This window comes from Pleurodeles waltl, chromosome 8 (genome assembly GCF_031143425.1).
Source record: "Pleurodeles waltl isolate 20211129_DDA chromosome 8, aPleWal1.hap1.20221129, whole genome shotgun sequence".
NCBI classification, from domain to species: Eukaryota; Metazoa; Chordata; class Amphibia; order Caudata; family Salamandridae; genus Pleurodeles; species Pleurodeles waltl.
In genome coordinates this window covers 412,134,040-412,157,556 of record NC_090447.1, presented here as the reverse complement: position 1 = coordinate 412,157,556, position 23,517 = coordinate 412,134,040, and the positions used below count along the sequence as shown (strand labels likewise).

General features: G+C 43.0%; 1 protein-coding gene and 1 pseudogene across 1 annotated transcript in view; one reads left to right on the top strand and one right to left on the bottom strand.

Moving 5' to 3' along the window:
* The window catches only part of LOC138249990 (gamma-aminobutyric acid receptor subunit gamma-3), a 1,617,745-nt gene that overhangs the window by 1,460,430 nt on the left and 133,798 nt on the right, over nucleotides 1-23,517 (bottom strand). The gene's annotated exons all lie outside the window — the stretch shown is intronic.
* On the top strand, nucleotides 18,688-19,512 carry LOC138249109 (ubiquitin-conjugating enzyme E2 R2 pseudogene; annotated as a pseudogene).

Sequence of the window (23,517 nt, the reverse complement as noted above, 5' to 3'; positions counted from 1 at the left end):
CCTATACCTAAACGCTGGGGCGAGGACAATTTTAACACAGCAAACCTTTTGTTGACCGTCATTTTAAGAACAAAAAAATCACACACTTTGTTGCACAGCATTCTTCAAATTGTTTCAAAAAGGGGAAGGTTTTGCTAAAATTTAATAGAAGGTCGAAGACCTTTCTCACAAATAATGGAATTCATTCCATATACTTGCCTCCATTGTCCAAAGACTTAAAAACAGAAAAAGGTCAAAAAGATTACTGTAATTGACACTCGTGTGAACGTTTTGTCTCTGGAATTAACACTACACCAGGGCTAAGTTGATAGAGGTCTTGACCACAACGATGGAAAATTTCATAAAGCTAGCAAGTATTAGCCCTGTGGCCGCCTTGCAAACAAGAAACACATCTGTAAAAGTCACAGCGTCCGCCGGTGTTGCTGAACTTTTCCCAGTCCTTGTTGCAGTCTGAAACTTCCAAGGCCCACTTCTTGCGGCACTAAGCAGTTTTGCAATTATGAGGTGAAGGTGGTGGGAACTGCAGTAGAAGATCAGGCATTGTGCAAGGACATGTTCATCCCTTGCGCTTAAATATCCGACTGACAGTAAAAATGACAACTTTCTCCAGCATTCTGGCTGTGCTAGAAAATTGCTTTTGAGTAGACGTTTTTGTCAACTATTTATCAGATTTGCGCAGTATTTCTGCTGCAGAAGGAGTAGCCGTGCTAGAATCACATTGCCAGGGACAGAGCTATCAATGGCGCAGCAGGAACAGTTACACCGGGATCAGACGAGGAGAGGGAGGCCAATGACCAGTGCTTAATTTGTAAATAAAAACGTGCCAGTGCCCCAAGTTCTCTTCTTAAACCCGCAGCTGCTGCAATTAAATGTGCGAGCATGAAATACTGAGGCAGCGTAATCCTGAAGCCATCTTGCGCCTCTTTGATCCATTTACAGCCATTCCCTGCCCCTTCAGCTCACTCTGGCAGATTTCTCCTTTCTACCTTTGTGACGCTTTTTCATTTTTCCCTTCCTTCGTCTTTCCTATGTGTTTTTGCTCGCAGTAAATGCTTGAGGCAGAAGAATAAGCCCCGGCCCTCAAAAATAAGTGCCAGTGCTCAGTACCATAAACAATAAGCAATAATGTCAGCAGAAACAAATGATACATGACATCAGTAATGCTAACACTGTGCATTAGGAATTATATATTCTTAGATGTATACTTTAGTGTCTGTATTAAAAATAGGATGCACTGACCGGTCTGTGCCCCTCCGAACCTTTAAATGTGTTCACCGGGTACAGCTCAAAACAGTGAACCCTTTTACAAGAAATGTGCTGTTCTAGGACTAGTGCATCATTGAAAGCGGGCTCGCTATTTGATGTGGCCGGCCTGTCTTTCGCTAACGGTTGTGACCTGCCAACGTTTCAGAAGGTACAGGGAGGTCTGGATGGTCCCTGGGCCCCGAAATTTCTACTCCGGAGGGGAGGCCTTGGCAGAGACACTGATTGCATATAGCACACAGTTAGTTCAACTTGTGGTGGCCACTTTGCCTCTGCAACCATGCCTTAAAAGTGAAGTATTCCATGATTTGCATGGGACCATGCCCACGTGGCCACACCCCATACTAATGAGGGCATGCCCCTTGGGTAGGGTTTTCAGAGAACTGTCCCGGTGTCCCGACACTTGTCATCATTTTAAATACATGTCCTAATTTTTGGGACAAAGTTCATGTAATCATGCAAAGACTAATTTAAAAATATACTCTCATTCAATCATTTATCTGTTCAAGCAGGACAGGTTGACGTCAGCTGCATGCATGCTGCTCCAGATGAGTGACAGTCGCCAGTAGGTAGTTCTGACCATGTTTCCATAGAAAAAGCATTTTTTGGCCCCTTTTGATAAATCTTCACTAAATTTAACAAAAAAGTGTCATTGTGATTCTTGTTAGGCACGTAACGTTTTGAGGTAATCCATCAAGTGGGGGCTGAGAAAAGGGGAAGGTGAAAAAAGTAATGTCTATAGCCCGAACCACTGACCAGAATTACACTAAATTTGGCTGAAAACTAGCTTTTGGTATGCAGATTGATCTTTTGCTTATTTGGAGTAAATCCATTCAGTAGTTTTTGAGATATTAAAGGGAAACTAAATCTGTATATCTCTGGCTACAAATATTTTGTGAAAATTCACGAATTTTCACAAATACACATGTGAAAAGAAGCGCTGTAATTGGCTGACAGCAACATTACTTGAAAGTTGCAGCCACCGTTTTATTTCACAGGACACGGTCCCCGGGGTGTAATTCCAAATAGAATGTGGCATAAGGGTTCAGGGTACCTTCACCCAGGGATGTGATATAGGTGTGCTTTAGGGTTCAATTATGGATATAAAATACTTTTTGGTCGCCATGGAAAGTATCCGTGAAAAATCGAGAATTTTCCAGAATTTTGCAATTTATTCGCCAAAGAGTTGGCACATTTTACACACAGATTCTATCTTAAGCAATGTTATATCCAATATGCCCCTGGTCACTTTTCGTAAGAGTAGATCACTAAGTGAAGATTTGAGTCATAATATGGTCACAAGTGGTCATGAGAGTGTACTAGCATCAGTTAACCGGCTGGGTTTTTCTGTTGTAAACACTGTAAGGCTTGTAGTTATAGTGATAATTGCTTTGAAGTAATTGGTGATAATGGACATAGGACCAATCAAATTCGAGGTCATTACAATTGCAACACAGATTTTTGTATATATTGTTTGAGATGCCCATGTAAGAAATTATATGTGGGCAGTACAATACACAAAACTAAGAAAAGGGTTTTGGAGCATATTAAAGCCATTCGCATTTGTGATTGGAATTATCCGGTAGCAAGACATTTCCATGAGAAACATAATGGGGATGAACGGATGCTTAGTTTTGTGGTCATTGATCAGATTAAGTCTACCGCTTGGGGTGGCAATAGAGAGAGAAAAATGAGGATCTTAGAATCCAAGATGATAATGAGGCTCAACACCCTGAGCCCTGTGGGTCTCAACTCAAGTGAAGAAATGAATGTACATTTGGGTTGAAATGAGTTGCTGGCTATAATTTGTATGTAATATTTTTAAGTAATTTTTGCACTTTATGGGTCATATAATTTTATATGTAGATGTGTTGGATTTGGGTTTGCTCACATGTTAGCATGAGATAAGGGGTATGTCATAATAATGTTGATGTTGAGTAATGGATTTATTGGTATTTTACTATTATATGGATAGGCGATGCAATTGAGTGATCCAGGTAGCAAGTATAGTATTGAGGTTATGATTTAACTTATGCTATTTGATTAGCATTATGAATTGTATTAATTGCATCTTCAAATATATATATAAATATTATCTTGACGTATGTATCTATACAAGGCGCATATAATACAATATGCATACCTGGACATTTAAAAATGGCACCCGTGTTTCCTGTGGATTGCAAGCATTTGCCTTGTGTAGTCCTTTGTTTGTGTTTTATGTTTAGTATTGGTATTTAATATGTGTAGCGAACTACGTGAACAAGGCTACGGCTGAAACGCGTTGTGTGTGAGGAGGCATTTGGTATTAAAGTATTTTTGGACTTCAATTTGCTGTCCGAACATTCTTCTAAATAATATTCGGAGGAACTGCTGTGAAACATATATATATGTATATATATATATATATATATATATATATATATATATATATATATATTACAGGGCTAGACAAAAATCAGGACAGGTCAGACACAGAAGTAAGGTTTAAGGCTTTAGTCCTGCTTTTATGCCTGTCATGGTTTTTTTGCTCTTTATAATCTGGTCACCCAACCCTTGGGACCACACATAATTAGCACTGGTGCGATCCATATTACAAAAGGACAAACATCTGTGGCTCCTTCTTTAAAACCATAGCTCCCCGTGGGGGGTGATAAAAATGGGTACAAAGATCTGTTGGCACTATCTACAATATCGCTCCAAGAAGGGTAACGATGGTGTAATGTCATAGGCAAACAAAAAACACATGGAGTATGGGGTGTCACGTAGTTACAAAATGAAGTTAAATTGTCCTGGACCGTCTGTGTCTCCTGCGGTTCGGGACCTGTTCGTGTGCTGAATGTGGTGGTCAGAAGGGGCTAAGGGGAATTTCTCCTTACGGACTAGGTGGTCTCACACACTATATAGTGTCATGCTTCATCATATGACCATCTACCTCCATCCAGGTAGGATAGTAACACCTGGACAAACTCAACATCGTTGTTAAAAGGACTTGGAGGGAGTGCAGAGATAAAGTTTATCTGGATAATATCGGGATCAATTTGTACTACAGAAAGTCTAAAATCGCCTGTGTAATATTACACCTTTATTTGCGGTGATTGTTGGTGAGATTAAAAACACAACAGGACACTTCTATAGAATAATGACTTGAAGAGTCACCAATAATTCACTGGCCAACATGTTTCTGCCCACTAACTAGAGCCAAAGGAGGTCTGGGGCATTCGTCAGGGCCTGGATCCCTAGGTTCATGCACTAAAGTGTCAGGTATTGAAAAGGGAGGGCCTACCTCAGCAGGAGGTGGCTGAATATATGTAATAAGACGGGCCTACTCGTGGATTGCTTAACAGGGGAGGCCCTGTAATTATAGGGCAAGTAGCCCCTGGTTCAGGGGAGTGTCTCCTTGTAGTCCCACATACATCAAAGGGTGACGCTTGCTGGCGCATCTAATCTAACTCCCTCCCCGGCCATCAATTATGTTTCTAAACAGGGCTAAAACTGGGGGAATTCCCTCTGTGTTTAAAAAGCCACTGCAGATCAAAACTGTTCTTTTAAACATAGAGGGACTAGTCTTTTTTCTAGCCCTGTTTAAAAACCAACCACTGCAGATTAATTCTGCCAGCAGAGAGGCAGATTTTGTCAGTAATTCTGCATTACAACAGTAACACTGAATTACCAAAAAAATTCTGCCCAGCCCTAACTCCGTCGTGGTTGGTCTGAACTTGCAACTTTCACCTGGTCTTGCATGAACAGATAGCCCTGAGTTATACTTTGTACTTTTAGGTGCTCTACTTACCTTAAATCTTTGAAATTGATTATTTGGGTTTACTGATTGGATTTTTAATTGTTTTATTGTCAAATAATTAATTAAATTGACTCTACTTTTCTTAGTTGGTGTGAGATTTTTCTTGTTTTGTGTTTTCACTTTATTACTGTTTGTGTGCTGCATAAATACTTTATACACTGCCTCTAGGTTAAGCCTGACTTCTTTTGTGTCAAGCTACCAGAGGGTTAGGCAAAGGTTGATTTAGTGACTTTATGTAGTTCATCCTGATATAGATTGTGGCTGTGTTTGGATAGGGGTTCTCTACCTCACCAACCAGCAACCTAATTTCTCACAGTAGTTATTTGGATACATCTTCCAAATTAAATATGTCTTTCTCATTTTTCAATTACCAGTTTATGGGGATGTTTAATACTGCCTCTGAGAGAATTTTCAGAGTGCGTCTCCCACCACTCTGTTTTGAACGCATTGGTTTATTAAAGGTGATCACCTGGTCACTTTGGTACTACAATGTATACTTGACATAAAGTACATTTGGCAATTATCATTAGGTGCACCATGTAAAGTTTTTTGTGCATTTGCTTTATCTATGTGGGGATGTATTTAATATTGGCAATATTGGTTTGTAAAATCAATTTTAGAAATGTGTGGCTGGTCAATACCGCCGACTGATTGGGATTATGCTAGAATGTCCATATTATTTTTAAATGTTTGCAAATGTTATGTATTTTGTAAGTGAATTTAGCAATGGTTTTTAATTTTAGGTGTGTATTTTTATAGTGCCATTTTCATCGTTTTTCTTTGGAAACGTAATTTTATGTTCCAGTTAACGTACTTTTAGAGTGTTTGGAAACCATTGCACAGCAGTGCATACCCCTCAAAGCGTGCAATACTCTGCAGTGATCACTCTGAAAAGTATGTAAGGGCATCAATGGGTGTGCACTGAAAAGTGATATGGAGTGATTTCTAAAGTTTAGAAACCACTGCATACCACTCTACGGCAGTGTCCTTAAAAGCTTTGAAGTGATTAAAAGTTTTAATTACTGCAAGGTTTGCAGGGTGCTTAGTGGTATTTGGTAGCGCTATTTTCTTAGCACAAAATACACCTAGCACCTATTTTTGGATGTGAGGGTACATTTGCGCTAAGAAAATAATGTTAAATCCCACTCCCACGTCACATAATCCCACTGAATATCACAGAATTTTAATGTAATTCTGTGGATTTCATGGAATTCACCCCGCCAAATCCACCCACCTAGATGGAGCATGGTCCAGATACAGGGAACATATTTGTCAAGATGAAAAAAGTTACCTTGAAATGTCCAGCGCAAAGAATTCTGTTTGTTGTGGAAGAGGCTGTGAGGAGCGGGCAGAGTGTCATGCATGGTCTTCGCTGTAGCTCAAAGAGCAGGCTAGACATCATGGATGGTCGTCACTGTGGCACGAAGATCCTGACAGTTGTTGCTGGAGCTTCGCGTTTGCGGTCACCATGGGCTGTTGATGCTGTAGCACGAAGTGCAGATCGCAGTTTGCCGGAGCTTCACATTGGTAGTCAGCGTGGCTGGCAAGAACTTGGAACAAAAAGGCTCATTCCCACTCTCAAAGAGTCCAAGTGCCTCATTATGAGTTTGGCTGTCCCACCACAGGACCGCCAAGCTCACACGGAGGATTCCACGGGCAAGACGGTGACGTCCCCCCTCAACATTTTACAATGTTCCTGCCGGGCTGACCGGAGGGAACATTGCAATACGCATTCCCACCGGCCTTACCGGTGGGAACAGTGTCAGGATATCGGCCTCGAGCCGAGGCTGATATCTTAACACTCCAGCACCCTACGAATGTGCACTGCAGACAGTGCAAATTCCAACATTGTTGGGCATGGGGGCCTCTGCACTGTCCATACCATGGGCATAGGCAGTGCAGAGACTCCCCCATGGCCCCCAGCACTGGCTTTCCACCAGCCTTTTCATGGAGGGGTACCTGTCATGAAAAGGCTGATGTAAAATGGGGTTGTAATCAACCAGGTTGCACTGAGTTCAGTGCCACCATAGCTGATTACAAGCGCCACCACCATGATCCTGGCTGGGATGATGATCTTCAGGCGAGTCCGCCTGCCAAAGTCATAATTTGGCAGTTTGGCCACCACAGCCACAGCGGTATGGCCTCCACCACAAGCTTGGCGGTCTCATGACCGCCAAACTTGTAATGAGGCCCCATTTCTTCAGGAATTCTCCTTTTCCTCAAGGAGGATTTCCACTGATGCCACTTCGAGGGTCCACAACCTGAGTGGCATCTCTTGGAGATCTGGAACTCACTCCAGCAGAGGCAAGCAAGGCTCAGGCAGATCCAGTTGTAGGTACAGGCAAGTCAGTGCAGCAAGTCAGCTGGGCAGTTGCAGGGAGTCCTCTGGAGCTTGTTGTGTCTTTGTTGCTCAGGATAGGAGGTCAGTTATTTGTTTTTTGGAATCACTTCAGCCGGGGATAATGAGTGCAGGTTCATTAGTCCTTCTTAGAAAGCAGGGAAGCCCCCAAGCAGCAGGCAATCAAGGTATCCTTCTTCTGTAGTTTCCACAGGTCCAAGTGTGTACTGAAGAGATGGGTCTTAGGGTCCAATATTTATACCTGATGCCAGCTTTTGAAGTAGTGGAAGCTTCTAAAGTTTTCCCGCCACAAATGTGTCTGGAATTTCCTTTCTTCCTGCCCTAACCCCAGATTGTCTGGGGTCACAGTAGACTAGTGTGAAACTCTGTGGCTAAGCTGCGACTGTGCCGTTGAAGTGCAAGTGAGCCCTCCTACAATAGATGGCTTATCCTGCCAACAGCCATCCCCTCTATTCTGATTCTTTCTGGGATGAATAAAGGAAGGCCACCCGACAACCACCCCTAGTCATGTGACCCAGAAACGGAAAATGACAACTTTCTAGAAATGCATTCTCTGAATTGTGACTTAAAATCCGAATTCAACATCTAAGAGTTTTAAATTACAAATCTTCAAATACCAAACATGACTTTGTACTGCAATTACCTCTGGGTGGATGAAATAATAAGATAAAGACCCATAATATTGTTTTTGTGTGAGAGACAAGTAATAAAAACATGACAATAATTTTTTTATGTTGTTTCATTTATGTGAAACAAGATGTATATCTGTAATATACTTTAGATCTGCCATCCTTAGCATGGTTTCCTCTGACTTTTTGCCTCCTGATCTCCCGCTTTGCTGACTTCATTTCTGCTGACATTAGGATTCTGTGCATTTTACCATTGCTAACCAGTGGTAAAGGGCATATGCTCTGTACTCTAAACATGGTAACATTGGCTTATCTACAATTGGCGTATTTAATTTACTTATACGTCAGTTGTAAAGTGCACTATATGAACCCAGGGCCAGTAATTTAAATGCTGCTGGCAGGCTTGCAGCACTGATTGTGCCACCCACTCAGTAGGCCTCTTTGATGTCTCCCCCACTTCAAAGTCACATTTGGGTATAAGTACTGGAACCCTGACACCCCCAATTCAGTTCACCTCTGGGTCCTTAGAAGACTCTTCCAAGAAGAGAAGCTGAGCAGCCAGGAGGGGACTGCCACTTTGCCACCTTCTCTGTAGTGTGGGCCTGCTGTCTGCTGATTGCTGTACTGCCAGGAGGAACTGCCACTTTGCAACTTGCTCTGATGTGCTGGCCTGCTGTCTTTTGCAGTAAAAAAGGACTGAACCTACTCTATAACCTCTCAAAACCTAAAATAACTCCAAGGGCTTGTTGGTTTGCCCCCTGTTTATAAAGCATCAGGGCCATAACAGACTTCAGTCTCCCTCGACTGGCAGAATGGACTTACAGTGATCTAGCATACCACCATTTAACCCACAAATCTCAAGCTAACAATGATCCTGTAAAGCACCAATCAAAACTGCCATCTCAGTGACTCAGCAGACGCTGCAGCACCAAAGGAAGCCTGCTGGTGGTGCCCCAGTGTGGCTCCAATGTGGCCTTGGTTAACAATGGCTTCCCCCAGCCTGCCCACTTCACTTGAGGCTGTGCTACACACCAACATTGCCATTCACAACAACCCACAAAGGAAGGGGCACCTAAAAGAAAAAATCACTGCATCCCTTTGTCTTGCCACAGCTGTTTCTACAACCGCGCACCAGTCCAGTGCAGTCATCACAGGCCTACTTCCCAGCTTGGGGAGATTCTCGTGTTCGGTGCTCCGATCAGGACATCGATACCCCTGCTATTGCAGCCGGAGTCCAGTACTGTGACGAACAAGACAGGACCTGCGAGGTCCTAGTTGCTGACTGGTGTGCTCGCAGCCAGTGCATATTCATGAGCACCCCTCTCTGCCATTCATGATGAGACCTGCACTAAATGTTCCCAGAGTGCCTCTTAAACACTGTTTTGCCTCACATTGGCAAAGGAGCATTCAAATGTGAATGCTGCTGGCTCTTGGTTTACCATAATGAGTGAAATTGTAAATAACTTGAAAAGTAGTGATTGAATTCGTATCGTTTTGGTCTTATTTTAAGTGAAAAGTACACTGTATTTTTGTCATTGTGGTCTTGTTTCAAGCAGATAAATATCGTTTATTTTTCGAAACTCGTGTGAAGCATTTTTGTGGGGTTTTCACTAAGTTACTGTATTTTTTGAGTTTCACAAATACTTCACACATAGCATCTTAAATTAAGACTGACTGCTCCGTGTCAAGCTAGGAGAGGGTGTGCACAGGTTAATTTAGGGTGTGTCTGGCTTTCCCTGACCAGAGTGGTGGTCCCTACTTGGACAGGATGCATGCCTCTGACAACTAGGGATCTCATTTCTAACTATGTATATATAAATTCATGCTTGTGAATCCATTGGAAACATATAAACTTTGAGGAAACTGTTTAAATAAATATTGCTGATATATTTAGAACTCCAATGAAGAATAATGCACTCATTGTAATGACATTACCTGTGGTCTTAATCTATTCCCAATACATACCCCCTTTTCTGTCTTATATTTACATAGTGTGAGGTTATTTGCTCACATTTCTTTGACTGTCCAGATTTGGATGGAAATGTAGCAACATTTGCTGACATCTCTTAGTAAATACACATCACTACAGAACACAACACATTAATATAACACACAGCAAAATAACAACACAAAGAACATGATGTCACAACAAATAACATCAAACTATAATGCAACACAACGGTCACAGTATTACACAACATTAGTACAGTGCAATAATAGAGCATAAAAAAACACTTCATCACCATAACAAAAAATACTATGGCCCACATTAAGACATTGGTGGTATAAGCCGCCTACCGCCGCGGTGACGGTCGCCAAAAGACCGTCAGTGTGACTACCATCCATTTGCCAGACTATCACCACAGCCGGACTTCCGCCATAAGAAGGGTGGAAATCCGGCCGTGGGCATACTGGTCTAATGGTGGTAAGATGGCACTGCTACCAGCAGCACCACCACGCCAGTAGACCACCGCCAGCCGTATCATGGCACACGATAGATAGGGCCTGGTGGTATTCTGCTGGCGGGCACAGCAGGCGGTAGCAGTGCCCTGTCCCGTTCCCTGACGGAAGACCAGCTGGATGCAGGTAAGTTGGGCTTCCGACAGGTGAGGGGGTGGAGGGTGTTGTGTGTGTGGGTGGAGTTGTGTGCATGAATGTGAGTGTGTGTGTGTGTGTGAGTGCGTCTGTGGGTGTAGTCTTGTGTGCTGGGTGTATGCATGTGTGTGAATGCGTGTAAGAATGGAAATGTGAATGCATGCCTGCATGTCAGTGTGAATGTGTGTACGGATGGGTTTGAGCATGAATGGATGTATGTGTGAATGAATGCATGTATGCCAGTGTGAGTGAGTGGGTGTATGCGTGGAGTGTGTCTGCGAGTTTGTGCATGTATAAGGGGTGGGAGATGGGAAGGGGGAGCATGGATGGAGGGTGGGTGGGGGGCATCTGCGGATTGTTTAGGGGGCTGGGTGAACCTCCTACCAGTGACAGGGAAGGGATTCACTGTCACTGGTAGGGCCTGCCGCCATGGTTTTCATGACGAAAACCATGGTGGTAGACTGGCTCATAATTCTGCTGGCGGTCCTATAGCGGCTGCCGGGCTGCAGATTGTTATCTCCGGCCTGGCGGCTGCTACCGCTATGGCGGTAGGAATGGTAAATTGGGTGGTTGGCTGCAGCCAACCCACTAATGTCATAATGTGGCGGTATGTACCGCCATATTACCACCTACTGCCGGGGTCATAATGGCCCCCTATGTGTCCAGAAATATTTTTGTATATTATTAGCACCTCAACATGTCTGTTATTATATTACGGTTGCTGTAATGGCCATCTTTAGAGGGGTGTCCCACCAGATTTTTGCCTAGTTTTTCTAAGCCTGTTTTGGTTGGCCATAGGACTCTGCACACTTTACCCATGCTAAGCAGTGATAAAGTGCTTATGCTGTCCTTTGTAAAAATGGTAAAATTGGCCTACACCTAATTGGCACATTTAAATTACTTCTATTTCACTAATACTAGACCAGGCACCCTTGGTGTGGTTTACCTCCCACATTTTTACCTTCAGCCCTCCTGTTTGCTGACTTTTCTTTTTCTAGGTTTTTTGATAACCAACTTTTATTGATTTATAAACAGAAACCCAAGTTGCAAGGTAGAAGGCACATTTCATTATCAAATTAGCACATTCGATTGCAGACTCCCAGATGAACAGGTCCATGCAGCATTTGAGTAAGTTAAAATGTTCTTGGGCGAGTAGCGCCCAGCCACACGTCCCATATCTTATGGTATTTGCTTTCACAACCCCTTGCTTGGTAAGCAGATAGTTTCATTTGAGCACACCAATCCATCCCCATTCTCCACGGGTGTATTCGGGGAGGGGCCTTGAACGCCCAGCATCTAGCAGTTTTTGCTAAGTTTGGGGCTCTGTGCACTTTACCACTGCTAGCCAGTGCTAAAATGCTTGTTGTTTCTCCTTAAAAACATGGAAGAATTGGTTTATACCCAATCAGCATATTTAATTTGCTTCAAAGTCCTTAGTGAAGTTAAACTACCTGTGCCCAAAGCCTGTAAATTAAATGCTGATAGTGAGCTTTCAGCACTAATTGTACCACCCACTTAATTAATCAACATGTCTCAGGTCTATTATTGCAGCCTATTTATCAGCTTTGTACCACTCACCTAAGTAACACTTTCAACATATCTCAGGTCTATCATTGCAGCCTGCGTGTGCAGTTTTAAACAGCCTTTTCTACCTGACAAAATAAATATTCTGCCAGAACCAAACCTTCCTTTTTATTGCATATTAGTGACTCCTAGAGTAGGCCCTGGACAGCCCCAAAGGCAGGGTGCAGATTATTATTACTTTTTTAAATTAGGTCATGTACTTTTAAGTTTTGCATGTCCTGTTAGTAAAAAACTGTTAATTTTGTTTTTCAATACAGCAAGGCTTACCTCTCCCAAAAGATACATTGGAGTTATCTTATTAGATTTGATAAGCTGTAATTTACCAATGGGAACAGGTGACCAGTTCATGTTTGGTGTCTTTGGAATTGTAATGAAAAAGCCTAATTTATGACAACGTCAGATTTTAAATTACAATTTTGAAAAAGCCACTTTTAGAAAATTTACATTTTCCTGCCTTAGCTATTTGGTGTTGTCAGCCTGTCTCTGGGCCAAGTGGCTGGGTTTAGTTGGCAGTTGGGCTTTGTGTATTCCTCCTAGGAAACTACAAACAATAGAAGGCTTAGGTGTGCCTGGATTTGCCAGGGCTGCATACACTCTGTAGTTAGTATAGAGCCAGAAGAAAGAAGGCAAGATGCGTGGGGATTTCTAAGGCAAACCTCTAGAAGCTTCTCCCCACTTCAAAGGCATAACTGGGTATAAATATTGGATCTCAGACATCAACTCTTCCATACTCTTGTGGACCTGTGGATATTCTGCATGGAAAAATGACTGCGGTGCTGCGGAAACTCTGCTGCTATGCTGGACTTCTGCTCTGAAGGAATGTTGCCCTCCTGACCTGCTGCATGTTGCCCTCTTTCCTAGGAGGGAAGGACAAGACCCACATCTGTTGAAACCAGGACCCCAGAATGACTCTAAGGGCTATTTCGCTGACCTCCTGACTTGAGCCTCTGAGAGAGACGGCTCCAATAACTTTGACCCCATCACCTGGACTCTGACGTCTATGAGTCTACTTTGTCAAGCGGTTCCACCCCAGTCCTGGACCCTTGGAAATGGACCTAAAGTTCTCTGCCAGCCAGTGTGGATCCTGTAGAACTGACACATCTCATCTGCTGTGCGATGTAACCCAGAGGAGAATCAATTCTTCACTGCTGCTACATGGTTCACCCCATCGTAAAGACCTCGATTGCAGTCTGCAGCCTCAATTGAACTGCAACTGTGCAATGCATCCTAGGCACAGTCCTTGCATCCATCATCGATAGCAACCTTGACAATTATGCCAGACTCCACATTGTAGCCTCTCAGCGCCTTAGAATCGACATGTCACCCTGATTGAGCAACGCATTCTCAATGCCGGACTTAGCTTCGCAGCCCCATCAACGGGATCCTCAACAATGATGCAGGCCTTCACATCACAGCCTTTCTGCAATTTAAAACTGATGCATTGCTTTGGTTGCATAATGTATGTTCAACACAGAACCCCGCAATGCTCAGCAAACCAGGATTTAAGGTGCTTTATTCAACGGGCCTAACTGGGTGCCTGCAGCTAGCCCACAATCCATTGTACTCGACTTATACATGTGACTTTGTCCTGGTCCGGCACAATCAGATGTCCACAATTGGCTCTTTGTGCTTGGTGGCACTATTTTCAGTGAAATCTTTAAAATTACATATGCCCAGTTCTAATGATTGGACATTTTTCCTTTTGGTCTTGTTTTATTTATTAAAAATACTCTATTTTTCTTAGCCAGGGATCCTGTTTGTGTAATGTTTTCACTTTATTACTGTTTAAAGTGTTTCACAAATAATTTGCACATTGCCTCTAAGTTAAGACTGACTGCTCTGTACCCAGGTATCTAAGGCTTGTGCACAGGTTAACTTATGATTAGCTTGTGCCTCACAATGGCAAGGATTGTGATTGCTGCTTGGCTAGGTCTCATACCCAGTCAACTAACAACCCACGTTCTTACTCGCAGTGAATAGCAATCCCTCCACCAAGGGCCAGTAAAATAAATGTTACTAGTGTGGTGCTGCACTCATTGTGCCACCCACTAGAGAATCCCAATAAAGCATGTTGCCAGGTCTACCACTGCAGCCCAGGTATTGAGTCGTAAACTGCCATTTCAACCAAGCAAAATACCTTTTGTCAAGCCTAAAACGTCTTTGGTGATACTTATTAGTCACCTCTAACTTACTTACTATACTTATGCCTGTTACACCTCCTGGGGTGCAGTCGAAAAAACAGGACTCTCCAGCCATCTCTGTCCTGGGTGTTTCTTTCAATGTGACCACTGTTGTAGCACATCTCCTTGCAGTCAGCCTCGAGGCCTCAGCTCCATGTGTTTCTTGGCCTTCTTCTTTTGTTTTCTCTTGGGGGCTCCAGGTCAGGGCTTGCCTGGTGTTGTGTGATGTGGGCTTCTGGAGGATGTGACATATCTAGGGACAGCGTCTTTTCATGATTTCTTCATGAACAGGGAGATGCTGCCATAGGTCGTTGTTGCTGCTTGTGTTTGGCCAGTGGATTTGGAGGGTGTTTCTCAGACAGGTGTTGATGAAGGTGTGGACTTTGTTGGTGGTGGCCACTGTTGTCCTCCATGTTTCTGCTCCAGACAGAAGAACCAATTTTACGTTGGTGTTAATAAGTCTGACCTTGGTTTGACCGCGCCTTGAGACCCGCACAGGTGAGTAGCGCGCTTTATAAATGTTAATGATTTGATTTGCAGTTTTAGGTCCTTTGCGCACAAGATCTTCTTTAGCACAATGAAGGCAGTCCTTGCTTTGCCAATTCTTGCCTTGACATCTACGTCTGTGCTACCCAACTTGTCTGTGACACTGCAAAGGTTGGCGAAGGCCTCAACCTCTTCCAGTGCATCACCTGCAAGAGTAACTGCAGTTGTGCTGGCCATGTTCAAAGTCAGGATTTCAGTTTTTCCTTTGTGGATGCTGAGACTAAGTTGTGCTGACGTGGCTGCCACATTGTCAGTTTTCTGTTGCATCTGGAGATGGGTAAGAGAGAGTAGGGCCAGATCGTCTGTGAAGTCCAGGGTGTCCACTAGATCCCATTTCTTCTCCTTGTTGTGGATTTCTTCATGATTCAATCTATAGCCATCAGGAAGAGAAAAGGCAGGAGCAAACAACACGGGAAGATACAGTCCTCAATTGGAAGGCTTCCATGAGTTGTCCTTCATAGGCTATCTGCCTGATGAGTCTTACAAGTTTATCTGGCACACTGTAGTGGTAAATGAATTTCCAAAGGGTCTCTCCATCCACACTTCCCAGTGCCTTCTCATTGTCTATGAGATTGACATGGGGGGAGGGAATTCCATTCTATTGACTGCTCAATGATAATGTGAAGTGTTGCAATCTGGTCTGTGCAGGATCTGTCATTGTGGAAGTCAATTTTCTGAACTCTCAACCAAGCGTCAACCTGTTCCTTCATTCTGTTCAGGATGACTCTGTTGAACACTTTGCCTGGGGTTGATATAAGAGTCACCTTTCTGTAGTTTTCACAATTACTGAGGTCCTGTTTCTATGAGATCTTCATGAGATGTCCCTCCTTCCAGTCTGATGGTACATTTTCCACTTCCCAGATCCCTCCAAACATGGTGTTGAGCATGTCTAACTGATGTTTCAATGTCTGCAGTCAGTGTTTTTGTAGGAGTCTTGCTAGGTCCTGATGTATTCTCATTTCTCAGATGTTTGATGGGTTGGCATATTTCCTCCATGGTTGGTGTGCTGTAGTTGATTGTTGGTCCTTGTCAGCTGGCTACATGCCTAGTGGACAGTGCAGCATGGGCTGGTTCAGCAGTTCTTCAATGTGCTCCATCCATCTTGGTTGTTGGCCTCCGGTACCCATGATGGTCTTCCCAGCTTTGTCTTTATAATGTCTTTCTAGCTTGCTGTATCTGTCCTTGTTATATCCTAGAGTTCTTTCAAGTTTCCATGAATTGTTGCTTCCTGGGATTCTGTGGCAAGGCCATTCATGAATCTTTGCGTGTCTGCTCTTAAGCTTCTCCTTGCTTCTGTGTTGGTTATGGTGTATTTCTTTGAGCTTTTGCTTTTACTTTGTCTGTTCAGCTGGTATTGACTGCAGCTTTCTTTTCCTTTCTTTCTTGGATTGTGAAGAGAGTCTCAGTGGAGATCCATTCTTTATGCTGGGCTGAGGACTGACAGGATGAATTAGGAATCTAAAAAGTCCATACATTCTTATTATGAGTGATTGTTGCAGGCTTTCAACTAAAGATATGAGTCATTTTGTGTTCAGATTTGTTCAGGGACTGAAACCAGACATAAGTGCCATGAGACAGCAGCATTTGATTTGTTGGCAGAACAAGCCAATGGACCAAACCCTGCGGTATGCCAAATACTGCAGAGATGAATTGGAATTGAAGCAGAAAAAGTTGACATAGAAAGTGACGTTGATGCAATTAAAGGCTGAAAAGAAAGCTTGTCAGAGCCTACAGTTGGTAAAGAATATTGGTAGTATGCAAGGAGTACAACAATAGGGAACAAATGTTTTCCAGCCGAGAGGTAGAGCACATGGTGGTCAGGTAGACCAGAGTGGAGTTGTTGATGTCCAGACTTCGAAAATAACTAATCTGTGTCACACATGTAGAAATTTGGGACATTGGAAGAAGGAGTGTCCTCTTACGAGTGTCCTCTTACTGTAAACAATAATCAGATGCAAAATGGAAGAGTAATGCAGGTACAAGGTAACAATCACGTTTAAATACAGAAAGTCCAAAGACCCTCAGTGCAAAATGTAAATATGCCCCAAAGACAGCAGATGCAGATACCACAAACAATGGTGGCTCAACAACAGACAAATGTTACCCAGCAGAATTTGAATTAGGGTGCATATGTAGACAGACATGTATTGACAACACAGTATCCCCTGCTAATTTGAATGGAGAGGATTTTTCACAAATCATTCAATTGGATTGTTTAGATGAAGAGGATTGTTTGGTAAGTGCTTCCGTTGAAGTAGATCAGGGTGGCCCTTGTGTGGGTGGTAATGTAATGGGTCACCATGAGTCATTTCTGGTTAACACTGGATCTGCATGCTCCACTGTCAAGACACAGAAGAACCAAATTTACCCCTCTCAGGAAGGGCAATTCAGGTTGTAGGAATCACAAATAAACAATTATCCACCCCAGTAACAGAATCTGTCCCTGTAAAATAGGCTCATTTGAAGATGAGCATCAGCTTGTGGTGTGTGAATCAAGTCCTGTGAGCTTGCTTGGACATGACCTGTTGTGTAAGTTAAATTGTTCTATTAGCTGCACACCCTGTTGAATAAAAATTCAAGCAAATGATGAGGATGTACCGTGTAAAGCTGTAGATTAATATTCGAGTGGTACATTACGCCCAATACTGACATGTAATTATTTGCCTGAGGACCCTAAAGATACTGTCAGCTGAAGTTTGGGATTTTTTCAGGAAAGGAAATAGGACCCAATAAAAGAGATGACCCTTTAAAAATAACAGTCAAACCAAATGCAGTGTATCCAAAAATGTCCCCATAGAACATGACACCTGAGACAACTGCAGGAATTACTTCCCTGATAATTTTGGTAATTGAACAGGATATTTTGAAAGAGATGATGGGAAATCCATGTAACTCTCCCATAATTGGACTGAGGAAGCCCAGTGGAAAATACTGCATAGTCCAGGACCTTAGAAAAGTGAATGAGACACTAGTTTCATTTTGTCCCATGGTACCTAATCCAGCAGTGAATTCCAATGAAGCAGAGTGGTTCACCATGATTGACCTTTGCCAAGCATTCTTTTTCCATACTGTTGGATGCGGAGAGCCAGTTTCTCTCTGCATTTTGGTTTGACAGTGGTGTTTTAGCATGGTGATGAGTTTAACAAGGGCATACTGAAAGTCCATCACTTAAAATGCCTTACCATTCGGTCTTGGTCCAATACAAATGCACAAGAGACTTGTAGGGGAGATAGAATTGCCCTTTTGAATCATTTAGCAGAGAATGGACATAAAGTGGCAGGCTCTGCGGCGGCAGGCCGCTGTGCCGGTGCTCCCCGGGGCCCGGGAAGGTGCGGTGAAACAATAGAGACACAGCCCGCAGGAGCTCTACCGCAGCGTACCTCTGTGACACACACAAGCGCGCTCTGTGTCACGCGGACACCGGCTGCTGTCAGCGCCACGCACTGGGGCTCAGCTGCCCTCCCGTCCGCGTCACTGAACCCGGGCCCCCGGACCAAGAAGCGCCAGTAAAAGAAACCGGGTGGCGAGGCCACCAAGCGCCCCCTACCCCTCAACCTGGGATGCCTGCCAGTGACTATAGGGTGAGGGTACCCCTCGCACACTCCTAGTAAGAACTGTGCTCTACTTTGGGGGGAGGTGACCCTTCAAAAGACACCTGGGTAAGGAACCCCCCCACCTTCCTAAATCAGCTGAAGAGCCCCTACCGCTCTCTGCGGCCCTCGCGCTAGCATGGCACACCAGCAGGTGACCAGTTTGCAGAAGGCCCTGATGCTGGAGCTCAAGTCCCTGCAGGAGGATCCAGTCGAAGGTTTCAGGATCACGCTGGTGGACGAGTCAGACCTCTATAACTGGGAGGTGGCGATCTTCGGGCCCCCAATACTCTCTACAAGGGGGGCTACTTCAAGGCCCACATTAAATTACCTATGGACTATCCTTACTCACCTCCAACTTTCAGGTTCCTGACCAAAATGTGGCATCCCAATATTTACGAGAATGGAGATTTCTGCATTTCAATTCTTCATCCACCTGTAGATGATCCACAAAGTGGAGAGCTACCATCTGAGATATGGAACCCTAGACAGAACGTCAGGACCGTCTTACTAAGTGTAATATCGTTGCTCAGTGAGCCCAACACCTTCTCACCAGCCAATCTGGATGCTTCAATCATGTTTAGAAAATGGAGGGACAGTAAAGGAAAAGACAAAGAATATGCAGAGATCATAAGAAAACAAGTTTTGGCTACAAAAGCTGAAGCAGAGAAGGATGGTGTCAAGGTCCCAACCACGCTAGCAGAATATTGCATCAAAACTAAAGTGCCTTCCCATGACAACAGTTCAGACTTGCTTTACTACGATTTATATGATGATGATATTGATGATGAAGTTGAAGAGGCAGAAAATGCCGACTGTTATGATGATGATGATTCTGGGAATGAGGAATCGTGACCTACTTGGATGGGCCCTTTTATATCGTCACTTCCCCCTTATTACCCTGATGACTCAGGCCAAAAGGAGTAGCGATAATCTAGCGGCAGCCAACAAAACAAATATATATATGGGGGGAAACAAAAAACTTGTCTTCTGATGTCTCCTGTTGTATGGACCTCGATTGCTCCTTTTTATGGGCCTCTTATGGATTGAGACATAAACATAAAGTTTCCTCAACTAAATTAAAGTATTGTAAGAAAGAAGTCCTGTAGCGGGGTCACCATATTGGAAAAGGTGTAAGGAAGGTGTTGCAAGAAATAATCTCAGCAATTCTGAAAATTAATAACACTACCACTCAGAAAGAAGTCAGACTGTTCCTAGGTATGATTGGCTACTGCTAACAGTGGATTCCAAACTTTTCCATTTTGGCCAAGCTTTTACAGAGGCTGACACACAAGGAAGTATATGATGTGCTACCATTGAATGACAACTGCAAGCGTGCCTTCACAGAGCTGAGAGAAAATCTCCGTTGTGCCCCTACTCTGGGAATGCCTGATTATAACAAATGTTTTTCTTTGTACTGCTGTGAGAGGGAAGGATGCACTCTCTCAGTTTTGACTCAGTTGCTTGGAAATGCAAACAAGCATGTGGATTATTTTTCTGCCACTCTTGATCCTGTGGCTACAGTTGTGCTTGTTTGTTCAAAGGCAGTTGCCAGAGAGAGCATCAGCAGAGAACTGTGCAAAGGAATTGTTATGGGTCTTTCCTTCAATGTTTGTGTGCCCCCGTTGGTAGAAATTGTGTTAACCTGAACCAAAACCCAGCATCTCACGAGTGCGCTGTTGACCAGAAGTGAACAGGTCTTCCTCGCCGCCCCCAATATCAAGTTAAAGTGTTTCACTGTGTTGAATCCTGCTGATCTATTACCTGCCTCTGTTGAAAATGTAAATGATTGTACTGATGAGGTTGAGCAAGACTGCCTCCATGTTACTGAACTATGCACCAAGCTGAGAACTGATATTTAAGACATTCCCCTAACTGAAAATGATTATATCATGTTTGTTGATGGTTCCTGTTGAAGAGACAAAGACGATACCCTGAGGGCTGGTTATGTAGTTTGCATAGTCTCATGTGTGATCGAAGCCTCATGTCATTGAGAAGTCTTTTCTGCCCAAGCAGCAGATTTAGTTGCTCTTACAAAAGCATGCTGTGTTTCTGATCTGAAAGTGACGATTATCAGTGATAGTCAATGCGGCTTTAGTGTTGTTCATGATTTCAGTCAGTTGTGGTCCCGGAGAGGCTTTATGACCTCTTCTGAATCACCTACTAGGAATGGGGATAAAGTTTACAACTTGTTAAATGTATTACAGTTGCCTGCTCGAATCGCAGTTGTGAAGTGTGCTGCATATCACAAGTCTATTGATTATGTAACACTGGAATTACGTGTGCAGATGAAGTGGTGAGTTACTGCGCCCTAAGCTGCGCTTCCTTTAATGGAGAATGGGATAATGAATCAAGTGATGAGACAAGACAACATTTTCTGTTAACTGCTGTTGATATTTGGGAGAAAATTAAAAAAAGTTAAAAGATTGCAGGAAGAAGTAACAGAGGAGGAACAACATGGATTGGAGCAGGAGGCGTCAAAAGAAATGAGGATGATATTTGGGTCTCAAGTGATGGAAGAGCTGTGTTACCAAACAGTCTGTTACCACCCATGGCGAGACATTATCATGGACAGGTTCCTACGGGTCATGATGACATAATTGGAACTTTTAGGCAGACATGGTGTAACCCCAGATTCATATTGATAGCAGAAGCTCTGTGTCACAGGTGTGTCATGTGCCTGCAGATGAATGTAAGGAAGCGTACAGTAGTCACACTGAGTCACGTAGGTTGATCAGGAAAACCATTCAACGGAATGCATTTGGACTTTATTTCACTTCTTGTATGCAATGGACTAAGATATATCTTGGTCACTGTATGCATTTTCTCTCATTGGGTTTACTTTTACCTGACCATGAGAAATGTCAGTCTCACAGTAGCAAAGTTGTTGCTCAGAGACGTGATTCCATGCAATGGATTCCCGACTTCTCTATAATCAGACTGAGGGACACACTTCAACAGTGAAACTAAAATTGTTATGTGCGACATTGCAAGTTGGGCACATTGACTAGATGAGACTATATTGCAGCTGCAGACCTGAGGGTTCTGGATTGGTGGAGCAAGTTAAGAGAACTCTGAAATTTAGACTCACAAAAGTATGTGCATCCACTACTTTGAAATGGCCAGATGCACTGCCTCTTGTTTTGATGAGTATGAACAGTACTCCTGACAGAAAAACTGGTTTGTCACCTCATGAAATCATCATGGGGAGAGCCGTGAGACTACCAACTGTGCCTGCGAACGCACTTATAACTATTGCAGAAGGCTTCGTACTGAATTATTGCAAAGGTCTAGCTGACGTGGTTCATTCTGTGCCTCATCAAGTTGGAGAAGCAAACACATAACCACAGCAGGAGCTCTGCCATGACTTGTATCCAGGTGACTGAGTCATGGTTAAGAAGCACATAAGGAAATCCTGCTTGGAACTGATTTTGATGGGGCCTCACCAACTAGTGTTGGTCACTACAACAGCTGTGAAGTGTGCTAGTCTCTCAAATTTGGTACATACAAGCGACACTTGCAAAGTTCCAGGTCCCCTAGATAGTACAGCACCTGTCTCTGAAGGATCGGTTTCAGTAAGTCAGAGAGATCAGGTTGGTCAAGCTTTTGGGAATGCCCAACATCGCTCTGAGGGGGGTCTGAGCGATCCAACAGCAGTGGTTGGCACAGAAGGGTTGCGACAGAATCAGTTGATTCATGGAAGCTCAGATGCTGAACCAGATGTTGTGGCAGGAAAAGTCATAGCCAGAGACAACTGACCAAGTGAGCAAACTGTGCCAGTTGTACAAGTGCGTCCAACATTTGCGAAGAAGCTTAAATGTTAAGTCAAATGACAGTGATGCTGAGGGTCAAGTAACCCAGAGATCAAAAAGTAGGAGAGCACGTAGTCAGATACACTTGCCGGAATGTACATACTTTGCAACAAATGAACGGGAGAACAAATTTGCAATCTTTTGCTTTAACAATACGAATCCAGTTTTACCTTCTTGAGTTTGTGATTGTGATGGAGCTGATCTTTGAAATCTCCTTACAGCTTGATGGACAAAGACATTTTTTGGATGTGATTATTAGTGACTATGAGCTGTGCTTTTATTAAAGACATTTGAACATTTAATAGAGGCTTTCTGAACATTTGCTAGAGAAAACCCTTTCTAAAAGACCAAGGAATGATTTTGTAAGTAATTTGAATTTTACAAAGGAGACTACTTTTGATATTTGCTTTGTTCAAAAATAAAAATAGACTGAAAGATACAGTTCATATTTTGCTGGTGCATTTTTATTTTTCATTTTTATTTTTTGTTTTTTGGACTGAAATTACAGAACTTATGAAGTCTAGTGGAAACAAAAAGAGTAACTTTAGGTAGATATGTGTAGGAGTTTTAGTTACAGTTATTATGGTTGTTTTGTTATTGATTGGGTTGAATTTTCCCATACATGTGAAACCAGAGGAGGTCAGGTCCACAATTGCCTGAGTTATGTAAGCCCCAGAGAAGGTAAGAAAAACTCATACAATGAGAACGATTTACATACAGATGGATCCAGAGGTGATATGTCTGAAAATGTATGTTATAAGTTATTGTACAAATATGTAGAAACCATGGAATTAGAGATTGTTATGTGTACACCTAATTGCCTTCGTCAGTTAGTGAGTGGATCACTTATCATAGTATCCCCATATCCTATGGATTTTCCAGTAGCGTCTAACTAAACCTTTTATATCAGCAGGAATATTGTCAATAGTATTACTCTAATTATAATCATGTTTTTTAATTGTACCAATCATGAAACATATGAGCAGCATTGCTAAAGTGTAAAAAATTGACACAGTGGGATGTATATTTGAACTGATATTGACATTTGGTACAGTCTATGCCCACAGAAACAATGTGACCTATATTCTTACCCCAGTAGAAAAGGAATTTATTGGACAAGTGGAAGACAGAAGGAGAGCAATGAAAGCTAAAGTAGA